This window comes from Canis lupus, chromosome 30 (assembly GCF_003254725.2).
Source record: "Canis lupus dingo isolate Sandy chromosome 30, ASM325472v2, whole genome shotgun sequence".
Classification (NCBI taxonomy): domain Eukaryota; kingdom Metazoa; phylum Chordata; class Mammalia; order Carnivora; family Canidae; genus Canis; species Canis lupus.
The window spans coordinates 20,868,423-20,889,897 of record NC_064272.1 but is presented as its reverse complement, the minus strand read 5'-3'; the positions used below and the strand labels follow the sequence as shown (position 1 = coordinate 20,889,897).

The 21,475-nt window shown below is 36.6% G+C and overlaps 1 protein-coding gene across 3 annotated transcripts in view; it reads left to right on the top strand.

Moving 5' to 3' along the window:
* RAB27A (RAB27A, member RAS oncogene family) overlaps nt 1–21,475 on the top strand; it is a 72,108-nt gene that overhangs the window by 22,269 nt on the left and 28,364 nt on the right. Inside the window, exon 1 of one of the 3 annotated variants that reach the window (XM_025472729.3) lies at nt 8,737–8,872. The exons of the other annotated variants lie outside the window; for them this stretch is intronic. The gene's annotated coding sequence lies outside the window, so the exon portion shown is untranslated. Of the gene's footprint in view, nt 1–8,736; nt 8,873–21,475 lie in introns of those variants that run through there. 3 annotated transcript variants of the gene reach the window in all.

The window sequence follows — 21,475 nt, the reverse complement described above, 5'->3', positions numbered from 1 at the left end:
AGGCACAATAAATGTAAAAGCTTGTTAATTAACAGACTGAAGGAGAAAAATTACATAATTTTCTTGATAGATGCCAGAATAAAATTTGATAAGACTGATACCCATTTGTAATACTCATTCCTAGAAAACTAGGAATAGACGGAGAACTTCCTTAATCCCCAAAAGTATCTACCAAAAACTATAGCAAATGTTCTTTTTGTTTTTTATAGCAAATGTTCTTAATGATGAAATGTTAGAATCAAGACAAGACTGTCTATTAAATACTTTTGGAATTCCTAACTGCCACAGTAAGACAAATATAAATATAAAGTAGAAAGATTAGATAAGAAAGAAGCAAAATGTAATTATTTTATCTATGTTTATCATGTTTAGAATAAGTGTGGCTAAATAATAGAAGATATATGTATATTTTTAAAACATGTCACAATAGTGACAAAACTATAAATTATCAATAAGTCTGCAGATGTAAAAAGTCTTTATGAAGAGAATTTATTTAATGACATTTTAAAAGTCATTTAGAAAGACAATAAGTGGAGAGAGATAACATGTACATACACAGCTAGGTTCAATATCATGAATATGTCGATCTTCTCATTTTGATCTATATAGATTTTCATGCAATCCCAATCAAAATCCCATATGGTTTTTGAAGAACTTAGATGGAAATATGAAAGGTTAAGAATATCCACAGTAAGGTTGAGGAGACTGGTCTTCCCAGGCACAAAGTTGTACAGATAGTCCCTGACTTAACAATGATTTAACTAAAGAGTTTTTGACTTTATGGTGTGGAAGCAGTATGCATTCAGTTGAAACTGCACTTTGAATATTGAATTTTGATCTTTTCCTAGTCTAGCAATGTGGTAGGATACTTTCTTCTGATGCTGTGTAGCCAGAGTGAGCCTCAGCTCCCAGTTGGCCACCTGATCATGAGAGTAAACAACCGGTACACTTAAACCATTCTGTACCCAGACAACCACTCTGATTTTCACTTTCAGTACAGTATTCAATCAACTACACGAGAGAGTCAACACTTTATTATAAAATAGGCTTTGTGTTAGATGATTTTGACTAACTAGAGGCTAATGTAAGTATTCTGAACACTTCTAAGGCTAAGCCTTAAGGATTAGTAGATTGGGTGTATCAAATGCATTTTTGACTTAAGATATTTTAATTTATGATGGGTTTATCAGGACATAATCACATTGTAAGTTGAGGAAGACTTGTATAATGAAGTTATAGTAATTAAGGTCTTGTGACATTGGCCCAGGGATAGTAAAAATGACCAAGGAACAAAAGAGCCCTGAAACAGATCTGCCTTTATATAGTGAGTCACTAGAGAAAGGACGGTTTTTTCAATGAATGCTCATGGGGCAATTAGATATTCTCCAGGGAAAAATTATGAACTTAGATCCCTACATACACCTTAAAAAATTTCCAATGGATTAAAGACTTAAATGTAAAAGGCAACATGTTAGGAAAATAGTATAGAAGAATATCTTTACTTTGGGTAAATAAGGATTTCTTTTGACTACTCAAAGATTAAGAGCCATTTAAAAAGTAAAAAGATAAACTACAAACAGGGAACAGATATTTGTGACATCTGTAACTGACAAAGGACTAGTATCTGGAATATATGAAGAACTCCTGCATGTTCATATAGCAAGGAAAATATTGGGAAGCAATTTTCAAGAGAAAATCTTGCTAGTGTGCATCAGGAGATGTGCACATGCATATTTATAGCAGTATTGTTTTAAATGAGAACAAAAACATGGGGGAATGTGGTTTAGTTCTGCTAATTCTTCTCTGAAAACCCACAGGCATTAAGTAATTAGAGAAGGGTTTTGGCATGTCATTTCTTAATATCAGTGATAAAAGTGGTAATGCTTTCAAGTCAAGAAAGAGAGACACAGAAAGAGGCTGAATGAAAATGATATTACTCTTGGTCAGAATATGTTTTCATCAACATGCAGTCAGATGGGTGGTGTATGATGATGGGCAAGGGTCTGAGGTTTGAAACTGAGTGGATGCCTTAATGTTGGCTCCCTAAAGGAGAACATGCTGTGGAGGCAAAATGACATCCAGCTGTCTTCCTGACATTTCCTTTTTAATCACTGCCAGATAAAATACCTTACAACAGAGGAATGCAAACAAAATTTTGTCAGAACAGCAGGGATTGCCCACCATGTCCCATGTAATTTAGTTTGGCTGATAATGCCTGCTGTGATCCTTGGTCTTGTGTGTTCCCTCTTCTGTGGTAGGTACAGTCACGGCCTTCTTTTTTGACATTTCACCATTGGCCCCCCTGCCTCTGTCCCAAGGACAGAGATAAATATGGGACCATAGGGAATGGAGGTGGTTTTCAGGCATTTCTGTGTGTCTTTGCTGACCCCTTAACATTCCACCTGTCCTAATCCAATCTTGTCATCTCTCCTGTCTAAAAACCTTATACCCACCATGACAACCTTATGTCCTCTCCAACTTTTTCCCTTTCCCCACTTCAGTGGCCTGTTTCTATCTGCAACACTACTTTGCTGTCTGATCACTCAGTTTCATTCTTTTTTCTTTTTCTTTTTTTTTTTTTTTTTTAGATTTTATTTACTTATGGGAGAGAGTGAGTGAGTGAGCAAGCTTGGGGAGGAGCAGAGGGAGAGGGACAAGCAGACCCCACACTGATGCAGAGCTCAAAATGGGGCCTGATCTCAGGACCCTGAGATCATGACCTGAGCCGAAACCAGAAGTCGAATGCTTAACCAAATGAGCTACCCAGGTGCCCCACCCAGTTTCATTTTTTGGAGCTCTTTGTCTTTGCTGCTTTCTCTTGTGCCCACTGAGCCACTACATTCTATTGTTTTTAAATTAACGTCTATTGAATTCCTTCCACATTCCCACTGCTGGTGACCTTGTCTAGGCTTTCATCTTTAAGAAGTAAGAAGTGATACCAGAGATACCTGCTGCCATGACACCATTGAACTTTCTTATGGTTAAACCCCGGACTCTGAACCTACAATCAGAGAATAGAATGTTTTCTAGGAAAGACACCATGGAGTCAAAACCTCTTATTTCATATTTAAGGAGACAAGCCTGGAGAGGGATAGTGACCCATGCTGAGGGGCACATAGATAGTAGCAGAGCCAGAACTAGAAACCCACACACTGATGGTTAGTTTTCTAGCCCTCTTCAACTTGCCACATTAACTTATAAGCATTCCTTTGAATTTATAGTGGTCTTATGTCTCTCTCTGACTAAATTTTTAGGGGAAGAATTATCTTAGTCATATTTGTAGCCTTTGAAGTAATTGACAGGGTTTCTCAATACTTGTTAAATTGAAGTTGAAACACAGCCATGCACCAAATGTGCTTTTTCTTTCCTATTCCTGACCACCTTGCCAAGTCCTTCTAGGCTTGGAAGGTATTCAGCTCAGGCTCTGATTCCTGCTTGAAGGCTTGGTCAGATAGTTGCCTCTTTCTGACCTCCTACAGTCTATTTGTCTTATAAAACCATCTTATAGTTACCCAGCAGTTTATAGTTTATAAAATGCATTCACATAATGTATTCTTTAGTCCTTCCAATAATCTTGCTGGATAAATATTTCCATATTGAAGAAATAGACTTGGAGAGGTTATGTGGCTTGCCATAGGTCGCACAGCTAGGAAGTAAGTAGCAGAGTTTAGGTCTTCTGACTTCAAGCCCTTTGTGCTTTTGATGTCCTGTGCTAGGTGGTCTACATGGCATACTAGACATTTTGTTTCCTGATTATCTTACTTGTCCTTTGTTGAAAATGAATTCGTTTCATCATCCCAATTACCAACTTATTGAGGAGAGTGGCTGGGTCACATATTTCTTTCATGCCATTCATAGTTGCTAGCACAGTATTGGGCAACATAGAAGTTGCTTCTCAAATACTGTTGAGTTGAACACTAATACAATTTAATTTATCAAAAAAGAGCAGCTATCAGTGGAGCCCCAAGACACTTTTTTTGGGTCACTCCTGAATGAAATCAGCAATGAACAGAGGGAACCAGAGGAAGGAAGAGGCTGTTGGAGAAAGCCAGATGGTAAGCACAATTAGCAGTTGAGTGACAGCTGGCCTGTTGTTAGTCTAGTGATGAGGGGTGGTGGATAAGTAATTCACAAGGAGACAGTCTTCAGGAAATGTGCAAGTTTACTGGAGAGTTGAGACACATTCAGGAGAAGGGAGAGGAGTACTTAGAAGAAGCATAATACTCCTATGAGTTAAGCAAAATAAAACACTCATACATATTTGAGTTGTGTTTAACCAAATGTTGGTTAAAGGAATATCCAGAGAAGGATGTGGCTTATGAAGACAGGTTTCCAAGGTGGGAGTGGAGTGGGTAGAGGAGCTTTTGGCTTACTTTGTGATTATTTTATTAATTACTGAGGCTGTGAGAAAAGGAACATGAATACGTAAGGATGTTTCCTTTGAAACAACTTCCCTTCCCTTTTCCCTACTGTGGCAATCAAAAGGGCCTCAGCTCTGAGAGCCCTAGGGTCAAAAGTACAGGGAATGCAAATAAATACACATGTCGTATGTGCATGGAGATGTGTTGTGATGACCAAATCTGTGAATTTTTCTGGGACTGCCTCATTTCACATATTCTTGTGCATTTGCCCCATAAATTAGTGAGATGCTTTAGAAATTTCAGTACCTTGACAACTAAACTATGTTTCCAAACTATATTTCCTTTTCCTGAAAGGGTCACAAAAACCCACTGACAGACCACATGCCCCACATTTTGGTTTGAAAAATCACACTGCATCTCCTGAGTTCTTAAACATTTTGCATCTGAGCAAAATGTAAAACCTCTTCTCCTAGAGTGGATATGAAAAATGTCCAGTTTCCTAATAGTAGAAGCCTATATATGTTTTTTATGAGCTCTTGTCTCCTACAGAGAATTTAAGATTAAGTCCTTTTAGATTAATGGTAATTGAACTTTAATATCTCTCCCTTCCTATCAAAATGTTCACAGTTTAGAGTTATTTTATAGAAGCTGAAGGAATGTGTATCTCAACTACTTAAAGGCACCAGCACTTAAGGGAAATTATTTCAAATTAAAAATTGTAATTTCTATACGGTGGACTCAAATGTGAATATATAAAACCTTTTCTGGGACATTCATATATGAATTTTTAAGGTGATTTCTCATTAAAAATTGATTAATATCATTGGGGTCTATTCGAAGTTTTAGTTTATTTTTAGTGCTTGATAGCTATATAGCAATGTATTTTTATGTGATATGCAGATATATGTGGGAAGGTTCTAATTTAAAAAGGATACCATTGATAGCATTGCTTTTTGTTTACTTATTTTTTTTTAGTGGAAAGATAATTCCTGACGTCAAAACATGCAACTTATAAACTTTTATAATCTAATTTGTTGGTATGTGGAAGGTCTTTATATTTTAAAAAGTGGACTATTAGAACATGTTTATAGAATTGTGAGATTGATTTTTTTCCATGTGTGGCTTATAAAACCTTTTCTTACTACTTTACAGTCACCTCTCTTATAAATAGAATCTCATTTCATCCTCATTAAAAAAATTAATGTAATTTGTTTCTTTAATGCCCTCTAACCACTCAAAATTTCTGAAGTTTCTCATCAATTTCTTATAAATTCATGGATTCTTATGACCTCATGGTGTTGTCATGTGCTTCATGCTCCTCTTGTCTATAATTTTCTTTATCCAGTTGACTTGTTCTCTTACTGATTCACAGTCAAAATTTTTATTTTATGTCAGTAAATTTAATTGAGGTTTATCTACTCTTTAAAAAAAAAAAAAAAACAAGGCTTTCTAGATTCTTTCTGAGTGACCATCTTGCCTATTCATGTTGGCCCCTACATACATTAGACCCTGACTTAAAATATCATTCAGGCACAGGAGCTTGGTTCTCATAGGTGCCTGCGTCTCAGGCTTAGCTGATAACAAAGACAGGTATGGCTTTGGGGGACCAAATGCTAACCTAGATGCATGGCTTTCCATCTTTCCAGGATAGAAAGAGGAAACTTTAGTGAAGGAACCTGGTTGGAATAATTAGGGAGCCTTTGAAATTGAATGGACTAACAGAGGAGAGCAAGTAGATGGAAAAAATTGCCCTGACCTAGAGGGTAAGAGAATCTCTCTGGTTTTTGATAAAGCAAGAGCTACCAGGGGCCTTTTTTTCTAGATAATTGCTCCTGCTGGCTGTAATGAGCTAGAAGGTCTCTCCAGTCTGTATGACTAGATGTTCTTCTGAATTCGTGGAACACTCTCTCACGATCCATAAGCCACTTCTCCCCTTTTTGATCTGTTCCTTACCTTATGGGTGTTTGACTTTGATGTGACTTTGACCACCTGCATTTGTATTTAACCCCTTGTGTCTGGAAGTGGTTCTGTGTCCCCTTCACATGAGCCTGCCTGCTCTGGTGGGGAACACTAGAGATTGCTCTTTTCCCATTTTCCTTATACCCCTTTCTGCTTTCTTGGAATTTTCTAATAGTTTTAAGTAGTAATACTTTCATATAAAAGCATTCTTCATGACATAGCCATTAGCTGTAACAAGAGGTTCTGTGGATAAAATATAATACTAGCAATTTCTCCTGAATTCATAGAAAAAAATCAAGTTAGTGAAGAGAATTTTCTGTTTTTCTCCCATCAGTATTTAAAAAAAAAGTTTGTGCCTCTATGCTATTCTGGTTATAATTTAGTATAAAGTGGCTTTGGACATAGCACAAAATAATATATTCTGAGTTATTTTAAGTTTGCTCTATCAATATTTCAAACTGTTCTTCAAAACATATCTTGACTTTTGAGAATTATACCCCGAGTATAGCTTCTTGAGTCTAGATGAATCTGGATATGTTTTCTGATGGCTCAATGTGTCCATTTAGACCCTTTAGGAAAGGATCACCAATGTAGCTGTTTACAAACATCTTCCTACCATTTTCCGTTTCAAGGATACTGGTTCCTGACCCAAGGTGGGGTGTCAGGAGTGCTGCCTCTTGGTTCACTTCTGGCCAGTTTGGTCTGGATTTTCCCAGGACTATTTAGACTTAGACCCAGGGCTTTTAGGTTTCTTGTGAATGATCCATTGAGCATTGTCTACAAGACTCTTTCCTATAGGCTTATCTTACTCTCTCAAGCTTTAGGTAACACTTCTTGGAATCCTCACCAGGAACATCAATACATTTTAGGTTTTCCCCCCTAGATGAGAAAACTACTAAGATTGTGGTAAGTGGAGGAGATCCAAGAGGTGGCATCTTTAGGAGCTGTTCAATAGAAAAGTCTGGCAGGCCTTACAAAATGAGTTGTCAGTCTCAGGTGTTTAGGCAGACAGGAAGTGTTAAGGAACAAAACCAAATGAGATGATTCAGAGTTGGGTTAAAGGTAGAGCTTTCCTCATTGGTTTCTAAATGTGTACAAGGAGCTCTTATTAGTCTTTATTGGACCACAGGCCTTGGAAGTCAGGTCTCATCTTCATTTTTTCATTGAAATGGTTCCATTCTCATTGGTTTTGTATGTTGGAGTGCCATGTAAGAATTCATTTGAAGAAACTTGCTAAAGAAACTTTGCTACTAGCTGAACCAAAGCAGTTTTCTGAGGCAGTGAAAGACACTGATCTGCTATAGACAAGAAATAACCCAAATTTAGGATAGGTCAATCATATTTATGTAAGTCAAACAAGAAGTTCCCCAAACATAAAACCATCTCTACAGTGATCTATAATAGAATGTTCATTTTATATAATTATATATAAGTGAATTTTATTGCATTTACATTTTGTTTTTTATTTTTATAATTGAATGTTTTGATGAAACATATTGTGTTCGTTTTTTTTATTGCTCAATTGACAGTCCTAACAGGATGAAAGCAAACGTGCTGAACAGATGTGCCTGAGCCTTGCTGTCATGTATTGAGTATGGCTGGCATATGCTTCTTTACATAATTTCACAAGAGTGGACACATGAATCCACTCTGAATTGTTTTAAAAAAGAGAAAAAGAAAAAAGTTGAGTGCAAATTATAGCCTTCTAAATTAATGATACATTTATAGAAATTTCAAATAACATATATGCTAGAAGAGCAGAAGCAAATAACTTAGCCAAGCAGCATAAGTGAACAATTTGGAGGTCTCTAAATCTGTATATAACTCATTTGACTATAAGAGTTTTTATTCCAATTCAAAAAAATAACAAGGGAAAATGGACATTTGAATAAAAGTTTACGGAACTCTTGAAGTACCTTCATGGATCTCAGAGTTCTACAAAACACAAATTGAGGACCAGAAACTTAATGCCTCTCTGAATAGGGACTGCAAAGCCTTGTTCTTTTATAGTGCTTTATATTTATCTCCTTTAGGTCATTTTCCTTGTATTTATTTCATAAAAATAAATACAACCCAGTTTCTTAACACACCTTTCTCAGAAACGAACAGATAAAAGAGCAAAACATAAATAAATCTATATAAGAGTGAAAGACTAGCTAGAACTAGTATGTATGTAATTCTGGATACAACAAGGTTACAAATTTTTTAAAGAAATCTTGGAACATTCATAAAATTTACCTTAACAGACCTTATATTTGTTATTATGCAGATCACATTTACTGACCAAAATGCAATAAAATTAGAAGTCAATAGCAATAGCGAAATAGCCAACTGTGATCCGACAGGTTGATTTAGAAATTGGCTGGATGGTTGCAAGTACATTGTAGTTCCTCAGTCCTTTTGCATAAGTAAATCCAAGGCACACCCCATTCTATAAACAGCTGCTGACAGAAATGCAAACAGTCCATTCCAAGACTACATACTGAATAGGTGGAACAAGGAAAGACTTCCTGAGAATCAATAAGTACATCCTATTAGACCTTGTCCATTAGGTGAGTTTCTTTTCTTTCCTTTTGATTCAGCTATTAAAGAATATGATACTATTTAGGGAGTAGTTCAACACACATTACAAATACATTGCTGAGAGAGTAGACCTGAGGGGGACCAAAAAGATCTCTGTCCAGCTCTCTGTAACTTACTGACACCTAATGGACACTAAAGGCTAAGAATCCTAGTGTCATTGTTTTAGTGGTGCTAAAACATCAGGAAATAGTTTGATATTCTGAGCCTATATCAATTTTTTTAAAAAAATTATTATATTTTTAAAAAATTTAAGAACTGAGGTATATTTGATATACCTTGTATTCGTTTCAGGTGTACAATATGATTCAGTATTTGCGTATACTGCAAAAACGATCACAATAAGTCTTGTTAACATCTGTCACAGAATTTCTTGTGTGATAACTTTTAAGATTTATTCTCTTAGCAAGTTTCAAATATGCAGTATAGTGTTAGTAACTGCAGTCACCATGCTGTATATTATATTCCTATAATATATTTATTTCATCACTAGAAGTTTTTACCTTTTGATTCCCTTTACCCATTTGGCCCACCCCATAGTCCCTGCCTCTGGTAATCACCAATTTGTATCCAAGAGCTTGGGGTTTTGTTTTGTTTTGTTTTGTTTTGTTTTTTTGATTCCACATATAACTGAGATCATACAGATTTGTCTTTCCTTGTCTGACTTATTTCACTTAGTGTAATATCCTCAAGGTCCATTCATGTTGTACAAATGGCAGTATTTCCTTTCTTATGGCTGAGTAGTATTCCTCTGTGCATGTGTGTATGTATGTATCCATCCCATTTTATTTTATCATTCATTTGTTGATGGATATTTAGGTTGTTTCTAAATTATCTATTTGTTGTAGATAATGCTGCAATGAACATGGGGTACATATATTTTTTTGAGTTTTTGCATTTTCTTTTGACAAATACCAGAAATGGAATTACTGGGTTATATGGTTGTTCTATTTTAATTTTTTTGAGGAACCTCCATACTGTTTTACACTGTGGTTGCACCATTTCTACCAACAGCATAGAAGCCTTCCTTTTCTCCACATCCTCATCCCCTGTATTTTTGATAATAGCCATTCTAGAAGATATGAGCTAATATCTCACCGTGTCTTTGATTAGCATTTCCTTGATGATGAGTGATATGGGGCATCTTTTCATGTGTCTGTTGGCCACCTGTACGTCTTCTTTGGAAAAATATCTATTCAGGTCTTCTGCCCATTTTGAAATCAGATTATTTGTGGGTGGTTTGTTTGTTTTTGTTGTTGTTGTTGTTTTGTATTAAGATGTATGACTTTCTTTATATATTTTGGGTATTAACTCCTATCAGATATATGATTTGCAAATATTTTCTCCCATTTAGTAGGTTGCTTTATCATTTTGTTGATGGTCTCCCTCACTGAGCAGAAGTATTTCAGTGTTTTTAAAATAATTAAGTTGTGGGGCATGGGTGACTCAATCAGTTAAGCATCCAACTCTTGATTTTGCCTCAGTTCATGATCTCAGGGTCGTGGGATTGAGTTCAGCATGGATCCTGCCCATCCCTCTCCTTTTGCTCTTTCCCCTGCTCATGTGCACGCTCTCTCTCAAATAAGTGGTGACTAAAATCATTAAAATAAATAAAGGAACTAAGTTGTTACATGGTAGAAATATTTACAGATGTCTTTTGTTCATTCATTCGTTCGTTCCTTGAACTCATGAGCCTGAGATCAAGACCTAAGCTGAGTGAAATAAGTCAATCGGAGAAGGACAAACATTATATGGTCTCATTCATTTGGGGAATATAAATAATAGTGAAAGGGAATAGAGGGGAAGGGAGAAGAAATGGGTAGGAAATATCAGAAAGGGCGACAGAACATGGAAGACTCCTAACTCTGGGAAATGAACTAGGGGTGGTGGAAGGGGAGGAGGGAGGGGGGTGGGGGTGACTGGGTGGCGGGCACTGAGGGGGGCACTTGACGGGATGAGCACTAGGTGTTATTCTGTATGTTGGCAAATTGAACACCAATAAAAAATAAATTTACTATTAAAAAAAAAAAAGACCTAAGCTGAAATCAAGAGTCATACACTTAACTGACTGAGTCACCCAGGACTCCTATGAGTGTTTTAAACTCAGGACCAACTTGTATGAGTTTGCTGCCGGTTCATTAACATTATGGGAAAGCCAAAACTAGGATAGTATTGAGAAGTATTTGTGTTCCTGAAATGGCTCTATTCCCAGAAATAGATAGGGGAAAGCTCTTTTCCTTGTTGGAAAAGTAGAAGTCCTTAAAGACACAGTAGCTTTTGAGCTTATTGAGGAGGGTCCAATATCTTGAAGTTAACATGGCAGCTCACTGTGTTACAAAAAAAAGAAAAGTGCATTCATTGACTGGCATTGTTGATGTAAGGTCAGTTGTTGCACACACAAACTAGAGTTTGGAGAAAGTACTTGGAGATAAGAGACAAGAAAGCCAGTGGGCACCAGCATGGCTCAGTTGGTTAAATGTCTACCTTTGGTTCAGCCAGGTCATGATCCCAGGGTCCTGGGATGGAGTCCCGAACCAGACTCCTGCTCCGTGGGGGAGCCTGCTTCTCTTTCTTCTTCAGTGTGCCACTCCCCCTGCTTGTGCACACATGCTCTCTCTCTGTCAAATAAATAAATAAAATCTTAAAAAAAAAAAAAAAAAAAAAAAGACAAGAAAGCCGGAAAGGGGAAAAAAGCAGAGAGGTCATGGCACAAGGGCAATTATTAGACAAGGCTTTTAGAACCCAACATGGGGAGGTCGTAGGGTGGATGTTAGACTGTGGAAAAGAATGCCAGCTGTGAAGTGATGGGTCCTATGCATCAATAAGCAACCATGTACCGTAAAAGCATATTCCTAAGAGCTGAGGACAGCTGTGCTGAATGTTAGCCAACAAGGGTGAGGGTGTGGGGCAGGCAGGACAAGGGAAAAGTGGATCCATATCTGGCATATCTTCATAGCCATTGTAAATGTTTGTGTATGAAACCAATGGTTCAGTTTAGCCTTTGGAGTAGGACATGTGGGATGGGAGCTCTCAACATTCATAGTTCCTGCAAGTACACAGGTGTAGCATCTCTCATCACAGAAAAGTAACAGTATGATTTCTGTCCTTTGTTGAAGAAATCCGTGAAATGATTTCAGTATACTGTAGAAATCACACTTATAAAACAACAGTGAAAATAATAATCTTAGTGTGCAAATGGTTGGGTCTGGAAAGGCAGGGTGGCATTATATATTCTGGACACACCTACTCTATGGGGTGAATAAATACAGAGTACTCACATTCTCATTTTTTAAAAAAAGGCAGTGATAAAGGAGCTCTTCTCTTCCCTAGTTATTGTTAACTCAGGGATATTTATGTAATTGTTATTATTTGGACAATGGCAGCACACAAAAAACTTGAAGCAGGTGAGATGCAAGAGAGAGCCAGGCTGTGCTGGTCAAAGGCCTCACCACACATATTCTGTGCTCTGGGAGGACAAAGCTTGGCAGAACTCTTGACTCCATTTCTAAGTGAATAATGGAAAGGTGCGGTGTGTTTTGCAACCTTGGAAAAGCACATTCCAATATCAAGTCCTTTGAGTGCTGCTTGATTTGTCATCCTTATAGTCCTGGCTAGGGGAGCAGCATGTCACTTCTAATATTTCTCCCTTTGAGTCCCAGGCCCTAGACTTTGGTGGCACTCTGACATAGCAAGATGCCACCATTTGTCTTGTTAATAACAGAATTCCCTCTGTTAACCAGTTGGGCTTGAAGCTATCCTACCTTCCAGGTACTTTAAGTCACTCCTCCATTTACATTTTCAGAAAATCTATTTACTACGTTCTTTGAGAGTTTTATAAAGTGTCAGTGTCATTCTTATGGTATTGTGGAAAAGTGCCAGGCTTAAGGCCATAAGATCAGTGTTCTAGCTTTAATCTTTTGTAATCATAAGAAGAGCTGTGACATTTTGATATCTATCAGGCATTTTGCTTCTCACTCTACACAGATAGGTGGTGGTATCCTGTTGTTTGAATATAGGAGACCTTGACTCCAATGTCTATTAAAACCATCTTCTATGTGCTTATAAAAAGCAACCATTGTGTGGGAGTAGACTTTATAGGTTTTGTGCTTCTGTCAAATTCTTGGAGACTCTCCAGCTTCGTGGTGTCATTAAGAACCATATTTAGCCATGGGTTGGACATTGAAGTCACATATGGTTGTGTCCATTATAGGACTGCTCTCATATTGTTTGAGATATTGCTCAGCAAACCAAACAACCACTCCTGTTGCCACAGTATGGCCTATATTTTATAAATGCCATATTCTATAGTGTGCCCTTCCCTGTTAACCTTATATCTATAAAACAAAAGGTACTTACCATAATCTATAAGTAATTTAACACCCAGTGCTTACCTTCCATAAATTCCTATAAACATTCATATTCTGACCCTAAAAGAAACTTAAGTAACAAATAAGGTCTTTTAAGTAAATGAATCAATCAATGGTCTCTATAAATTAAAAAACAACAAAACATCTAGTATATCATTTGAATCATCCCACAATCATCTCCTGGCCTTCCAGGAGAACACTTTGTATTTTCAAGAATAATTCCAGTGTCCCCCTCTTCCCTAATGTGTAGTTGCTTGTATTATTTGTTTACTGGGTTATGTTGCTCACCTACTGAGGTGATGGTAACATTTCAGAAATGGTAGATCAAGTCCTGGATTGAGACTGTTTATTTTTTCTTTACCCTAATCTTTCTCTTTAATACTCATAAAGGATTTGCAAATGTCTAGAGGAAACTTTTTACAAATGAAGATATATTCAAATGTCCTGCCGGTATTTGAAAATGTATATTTAATGGTATTTGCAGGTAATTTTATTTTTCTCTGAATAACTTGCTTTGCTGGAATACCACTATCTACTACAAGTTAGTCTTTTCACTTTGTTTAAATGGGGAGAATGAAATATTCCTATGTAGCAGGCACATTTATAAATATAAAGCCAAAAGATAGGTGAATTTAGATCCTGTCAGTTTTTAGCCAAGAATATCTCCCCTCACTGTTAAGGATGGATCCATAATATTACTACATTGTATTGATAGGAATGCATTTATGAATCATAGGTTATAGGAGAATATCTAATGCAGTTATATAGTATTCCCAATTTAGATAAAATCAAACTCATCTTTCAATTAGGAGACAAGGAAAAGCTAGATTTCTAGCTAGGGCAGAAACCTATCTTCTCTTGCCTTGACCAGAAATTGAAAAGAGGAAACTCACGGCCCAGAAGGCAGAGGCTATCTCCTCTTGCGAAAATAGGGAGCCCCGCTATTGGGTAGGACACTTGTTTTTATAGTGAAAGTAGATGTATTTTACTTTAGGGTCTAGGAATTGCAATGATCTAAGACAGTTGTAACCAGGGCTTATTTGGTAACCACAAGTTGTCCCTACTCATATCTTGATTTGTTATAAAATGCCTTCTCTGTCCTGCCCCACTCTGTATGATTTCTCTTACCCCTTTCTGCTGTCTCTATTATGTGTATTCTTCAGAACCAAGAATAGATCAATGGTTCCATAAACAAAAGGAGAAAAATCTACTGCTTTTTAACATTAAATTTAAAAAACACCGATAGGCTTTATTGTTCTATGCCTGTCATTGTTGCGTGAACATTTTTCTCCAAATGAATCCTTGAATAAGGAGACATTAATATGTACAACAGAACATGAGACAATATAGGTCTCAAAAATCCTGATGTTTTGTGTTTTGTCTGAAAAGTAATAGTTATATTCATATTTTTCTATTTCTACGTAGAAATCACTTTGGGCAAGGCAAGTGAGGTCCATAAACTCTATAGGAACACTGTAATATCTTATTAACCTTTCTAAGAAATTCAAAATGTTTTCTAGTTAAAATTTCTTACAGTATACCTCATGTTTCTCTTTTAAAAGTTTTCTCTTTTTTCTCTGTTAAGCTTTACATTTTTATTCCTTTTGCATCTTTATATGCATGCCAAACATGTGACGTGCACATATCGGCAGGGAAAAAACAATATGGGGATGTGAATTTTCATGTCCTATTGTACTATGTTTACAAGGGAATATTAAAATGTTTTTGAGGATTGGCTTTTTTGAAAATGCAAAGAAGTGGGTATAGTTATTAGAATATAGATTGGGAAGTGGCTAAAAGTGTAAGGTTTTAATGTTGAATATTGGCTCCCCATTGTGCTCTGGCACCAAGCACAAAATAGGCATTCAATAAATATTTGATGAATGAAAGAGTTAGTGAATGAGCCTGAAGAAGTATCCTTACAGAGAATTTCAGGCAGCACCACAGGAAATAATCTTGATTTGAAAGGAATGCATCAAGCTCAATAGCAAATAAATCTGTAAGGAAATGAAAAACACCATGATTTTTCTGCTCTCTTTACATTTTGAAACCACAGGAAAGAAAGACATAAAGAGGATTTACAGGAGATAGTACAAGTATCAAGATACATAATTTCTTAGATTTGCTGTGACCAACAAGAGGCAGACATGCCTTCAGTTTATGACCTGTCTCCTTGGGGGGAACTCATCAGAAGGAAGAGCTTTGTGACAGAGACAGAAGTACAGGTCCTTCATACCAACTTCTGTGTGTCTAAGCCTTACTTATAAAGTAATTCATCTCTATAATTGCTGGCGCTACAGAAAACTTTTGATTCCTGAATCAAATCAACTATAACTGAAGTTCCTGGCTTTGAAGGAAGGATTACCGAGAGAACAAAAGACATGCTATGTTAGAAAAGGGTATAGGACTAGAATTTAGAAGACTAGGAATCTAGCTCAGCTCCACATCTAATTGGCTGATTGATTTTATATGGTTCACTTGTCTTCTCTGGACTTCATTCAGTTTCCTCTTTTGGAAATTTAAGTATTGAACTGATGAACATTTCGGTTCTGAAATTGCCAAAAATCATACAGATAAAACTCAGTGTTATATTGGAATGCCAGCATAGCTTTCATAATGGATAGACATCTCATAAGTGATTGCATCTAAATTGAATTTTTCCTATGTTTTTTCTAAAGGTTCAGGTAGTGGATTAAGAATAGATCATAAAGTGACATGCCTTGCTGAGAGCTTGATGAGATTTTTAGTCATAGTATTGCTAAAAACAAGTTTCAATTATTGAACATTTAATATAAGCAATGCACTAAAAGCTTTCTGTGGATAATGTCACTTAACCATTGTTATCTCCATTTTATAGTTGAAAGAATGGAGGCTTAGTGTAAAGAACTCAGACCAGGACAAAGAAACAGTCAGAATTTGAACCTGAGCCTACCTCCCATTATATTTAAGAAAATATCACTCTTTGTGTAATATAAGTCTTGTACAGACCCTTGAGTTATCTTTAAGGGTGGTGTGCTGATAAAATCATGCATGTCTAGTACTGTTTGTGGCACATCTATTCAGTTAATATTATCCCTCCCTCTTTTTAAATTCTCTGTACTAAATATGGCTGATAGAGAATTTGGCTTTCAAGAAATGGCTGACCTATCTGAATTAGTTTCAGAATGAGTCTGCCTAATGATAGGGGATCCTAAGGTTGGAGTCTAGGACTGACTTTCATAGGAAGCTTTATGGAGTATTTGGGCTAGGGGTGTGTGTGTGTGGGGGGGGGGCGGTGGAGATGGAGAAGGGAGGGAGAGAAATCTAATTCCTTTGCTCTGACTAAAACCACTCTCTTCTATCTTATTCCCCTAAGAACAATTAAGATATGTTTTATTTTTTAAATAAGGAAGAAGATCATTGACTTTCTCTCTGAAGGCAATTACCACTACTTAGTGTATGTTGAGGAAGTGGGTGTTCCTTGCTTTCTATTGTTAGTCTGGTGAGAGTGAGGGTGGAGAGCACTTTGAAAAAATATTTGTGTAGGGAGGATAGATGGAAGTGAACAGAGTAAGAAAGTCTTTTGCATGTTCCAAATTAGAGTCATTCTTGACTTTTTAGAAGACATTTCCTTGAGGTGTCTTCCTGAAGGAGATACAGAGTTTAAAGAAGTGAACTTTGGTTTAAGTGCTCTTCACAAGTTCCTAATTTTTTCTTTCATTAGTTTTTAGTTTAGGGGCATAGTTCTTTCTTATAGTTCTTGGAAAGAAAGGAATATTGTCTGCATATTTACCATTGGGAGCTAGATTGCAAGATGATGATGCTAATGGCAGTTAATAGTCATACAAGATTTACTGTGTGCCAGACACTGTTCTAAACTCTTCATGTATACATTAACTCTATCTTTACCACAGCCTCCTGAGATAGGTTTACAGCTCCTTCAAATCTAAAATGTGTTGATGGTGCATTTGTGATCTTGCTAGAAGATGCTAATGAAATATTTTCATACAACTATCTCCAGTGCTACCTCATTTAGTAACAGTTGCAAGATGTCATACATTATAAGACTGTGAAATGAAAGATGCATCCCAGTTATAAAGAACTTAAGATAAGAAAGCATATGCGTGATAGTTAATAGAATAAAAATTAATTAAAAAATCATTCCCATTTTTAAAATGGGGGAACCTGAAGCAAAGGGATTAAATATTCTTTAAAAGTTTTTTTTTCTTCTTTAAAAGATTATTTATTTATTCATGAGAAACACAGAGAGAGAGGCAGAGACACAGGCAGAGGGAGAAGGAGGCTCCATGCAGGGAGCTGGACGTAGGACTCGATCCTGGGACCGTGGGATCATGCCCTGAGCCAAAGGCAGATGCTCAACCATTGAGACACCCAGGCGTCCGAATTTTTTCTTTTATTTTTTAAATATTTTATTTTTATTTATTAGAGAGAGTGCATGTGAGGGGGATGGGGAGGAGCAGTTGGATGCTGAGTTGAGCACAAAGCCCTACCCAGGGCCCATCTTAGGACCCTGAGGATCAGGACCTGAGCTGCAATCAAAACTTGGTCGCTTAACTGGCTGAACCACCCAGGCACCCCAAGGGATCAAATTTTCCGATTTCAATATATGTGCTGCCAAAGTGAGCACAGGGATTAAATTATCTAAAGTGAAATGACTATATTCACATCTAGGTGATTTGGTTCTGGAGTCCATGTTCTTAACCTCCACTTTTTCTTCTTTCTCAACAACATGCTGGAATTGAGCCCATGTTAGCATGTGAATAGACTGCCCAAGACGCACTTACTTGTATTCTCATTGGAGCATCCATTATAGAATGGCACTGAGGAAGTGTGTGTGGTATGTAGCCCCTGACTTTAGGACTGTGATAAGGATTGTAAAGTACTTGGTGTGTGGGCATCTGACCTAGGCTTCTGAGCTGCTTTTAGCAAGAGTAATGTAATTGGGAAAAGCCTTCATGAACTAACTTCTCAAGCATCAATAGGTTGGAATGCAACCACTGCAAATATTATGTACAAAATGTTGTTTGGATGTCCCAAATGTCAAATCTTGCACCATGTGTTTTCAGTGTTTCCCTTCCTGCTCTAAAATGCCAACATAAAAATAATTTATGTTATTTCTATACTTGGGGAATGGAATTTTTTCTTTATGGGGAGTAGGCCCCTGACTACTCAAGACTGGAGTAATAAGAATAAGAAACAAAAATAATTTTTTTATATGAAGGTGGTTCTATATGAAGACCTACCAGCAGTTTATTTATTTTTTATTTTTTATTTTATTTTTTTTCTACCAGCAGTTTAAACTTAATATTAAGTTTTCTTCATCTGGTGGTGATAAGCAGTGGTGAAACACATATATTGGACTGCAGGATGGGTTTGGGGCTATAGTTTGCTATGCACTAGAATTATTTTCTGCTGAAGCAGGAAATGGTTCCACTAATTCTAGGCTTTGACTAATTGGCTGCAAACTCAGATAAGAAACTTGTTACCCTCAATACCCTGCCCAAAACCTGAAAAATCTCTGTTATCAGTGAAGGCCTGCCTCCTTCATAAGTCCTTTTATTTCCTTGCAGGTCCTTACTTTTTAGAATTCTGGTCTGTTAACCCAGACTAGCCTAGTCATTGTGACCAATTTAGGGCACACTTTACATAGCCTCCAAATTTGCTACAGATTTTTCTTAACTTGAAATCTCTGTTTTTTTAAAAAAAAAAAAAAATCTCTGTTTTATTGTTGGATCATGGATTAATGTTTTGCTGTGATCCCTGAGATAAAATGGTGAGTTGTCAACCAAGGAAATCTCTGTCACCCATCACACCTTTTCCTATTGTTTCTCATATTCTCCTCTGCCAGTGTGCCTGTATTCCTTTTTCTCAACTTGTTTACTGTTCTCCAACACATACAAACTGTTCAGATATAGAAAGAAACTATATTGTAGTGGAGATCAATTTGGGGTATAGACTATCTGCAATTGAGGTAATTATCAGTAAAAATCTGAGTTTGTTAGTTTGACATAGATTTAAAACACCAAACCATTGCTTTTTTTGCTTCTGTTTATCATTTTACATTTTTAGTCTTGAACTGTTTGAACATCTTTCTGATCAGTCAACTTGGACTGGTTGGAACCAGTTTTTAATCATTCTGGGACAGTAAAAAACAATTTTATAGATGACATGATCCAGTTATAAGCAGTTTGATAAAATTAGAGCAAGTTTGACTCAGTTGGAGATATTTAACTGGTCAACACTAACTTGACTCAGTAAAATATACTCTGAACCAATCAAACCTCACATGAGCCAGTTCTGACTGCCTTCCAGGTCAGAACTTATTTGAGCTAGGTAAAACTAGTTTGAAGCAGTTTGAGCTATTGAAACCAGACCCAAGTAATTTTCATTAGATATATTTAGTTTTAGCCAAAGTGACTTTACATCAGTCAGAAATAGTTTTGTGGGTGTAACCTCTTTGAATTTGAGTCTTTCATTCTGAACTAGAATGAACCATTCAGATTTTTTTTTTTTGAGCAAGTATGAGCTTTTTAGAATGGACTGCAGTGTTTTATACAGATTTGAACCTGTTTTTAACTTGGTCATAACTTCTTTTTCAATAGGCATATCAATTTGAAATGAATTGAAAATGTTTTAAACCAGCCAAAAAAGATCAGAATTAGTTTAAAAGTGATCTGTGTTGACTCAGCAAATTACTCTGAGCCAGTCAGAAATCCTTTGTATTAGAAATATGTTTTGAGCTGCTCATAGGCAATTTCAGTGATTGATCTGGGTCTTTAGAACCAGTCTGATCTGTTCAGAATGGTGTGAAGAGAGTGAGCTAACATTTACTGAGTTGTAATATATGCTAAACACTGTGCTGGGTATTCCACAAAGAGTGTCTTGTTCAATCTTTAGAACAATGGTGTGAATGAGTATAAAGTATCTTCTTTTTCGTAGAACGGAAACCTGAAGCCAAGACTCCGAGACATCTGAGTAGCTGGCATGTGGGAGACATGGGATTCAGCCCAGTTCTTCTTGACTTCAAAAATCATGTGTTTCCTCTTAGGCTGCCTTGTACAATTAGTACCTGGTAATTTTAATCCCAACATGCATTTATGGAAACTTGAGTAACAGACAATAAGCTTGGAGGTATACTGGACATTGAACTTGGAGTTAGATTTATTTTCTAGACTATGCAAATGAGTTATTCTCTCTGGGTTGTATTTCATCTTTGGGAAAACTGAACCCAGAGAGTGAAAGGTCTGGACATTTATTTTCAGATTAACAAGGCAGATAATTGCCTAGAGATGTGATTTGAAGAGTGCAAACTATGATTAATATTGATGGTGGTATTTATACCTTTAGCTGTGGTATTTGGTTTGTTAATACTTCCTTTACAATGGCTTGGTTTGGGAACAAATTGTTATGTATTGCTATCAACATGAATAGAAAAACCCACAAAGAACATTTTTAGACTTATATTTGTGATTCTTCTCCCCTAGTAACTAACACATTAAATTTTGGTGCAGCAGAGATAGTTTCATCTGTCTTTGAATTCCATTCAAGTGGATTTAGAGAATCCTAATGGCACTCTTCTGAGTGATGCCATTGGTGATAACATTTTCTCCTGTACCTTAAATGATATAAAAACATAGATACAGAAATGACCAACCTTTGTTCAACCTGAAAGTAGAGAGGAAGTAAGGTAACCACAGTGTTGTATCATTCTCATTGCAGAATTTGAAGTTGCCTTCTGCTTCCTTATTCATTTTTAGGGGAACTTCCAAAATGATTAAACATTATTTGGGCCTGCTTTTAAATTCTTAGCTCTTATTAATGAATAACTTGGAGCCAAATGAGATCCTATAATACGATACTAGCATATTTATTTGTACCATATTAGTTATCTTCTGGAGAGGACTATGTTATATACCATTAATACAGGCAACCCAAACCTGTGAATACAGAAGCTATAATGTAGGAAAGCCATCATCTGTGAAGTGTCATTCTTTACAGTGTGCAAATAGAGTTATGAATGTTTGTGGAATCTCTGCCTTTATCAGCTGACCAGCCATATCTGAATGTGAGGTCCTAGCTCTTTACTAAGGCACCATGAAGAAGTAAATTGCAGTGGCTCTTGGGGGTTAGTATTCAGGATTTTTGAGCATAAGACGAGTCACCAAATTGAGGATGGGGTAGTGGAAAAAACATAGAAAATCAATAAAT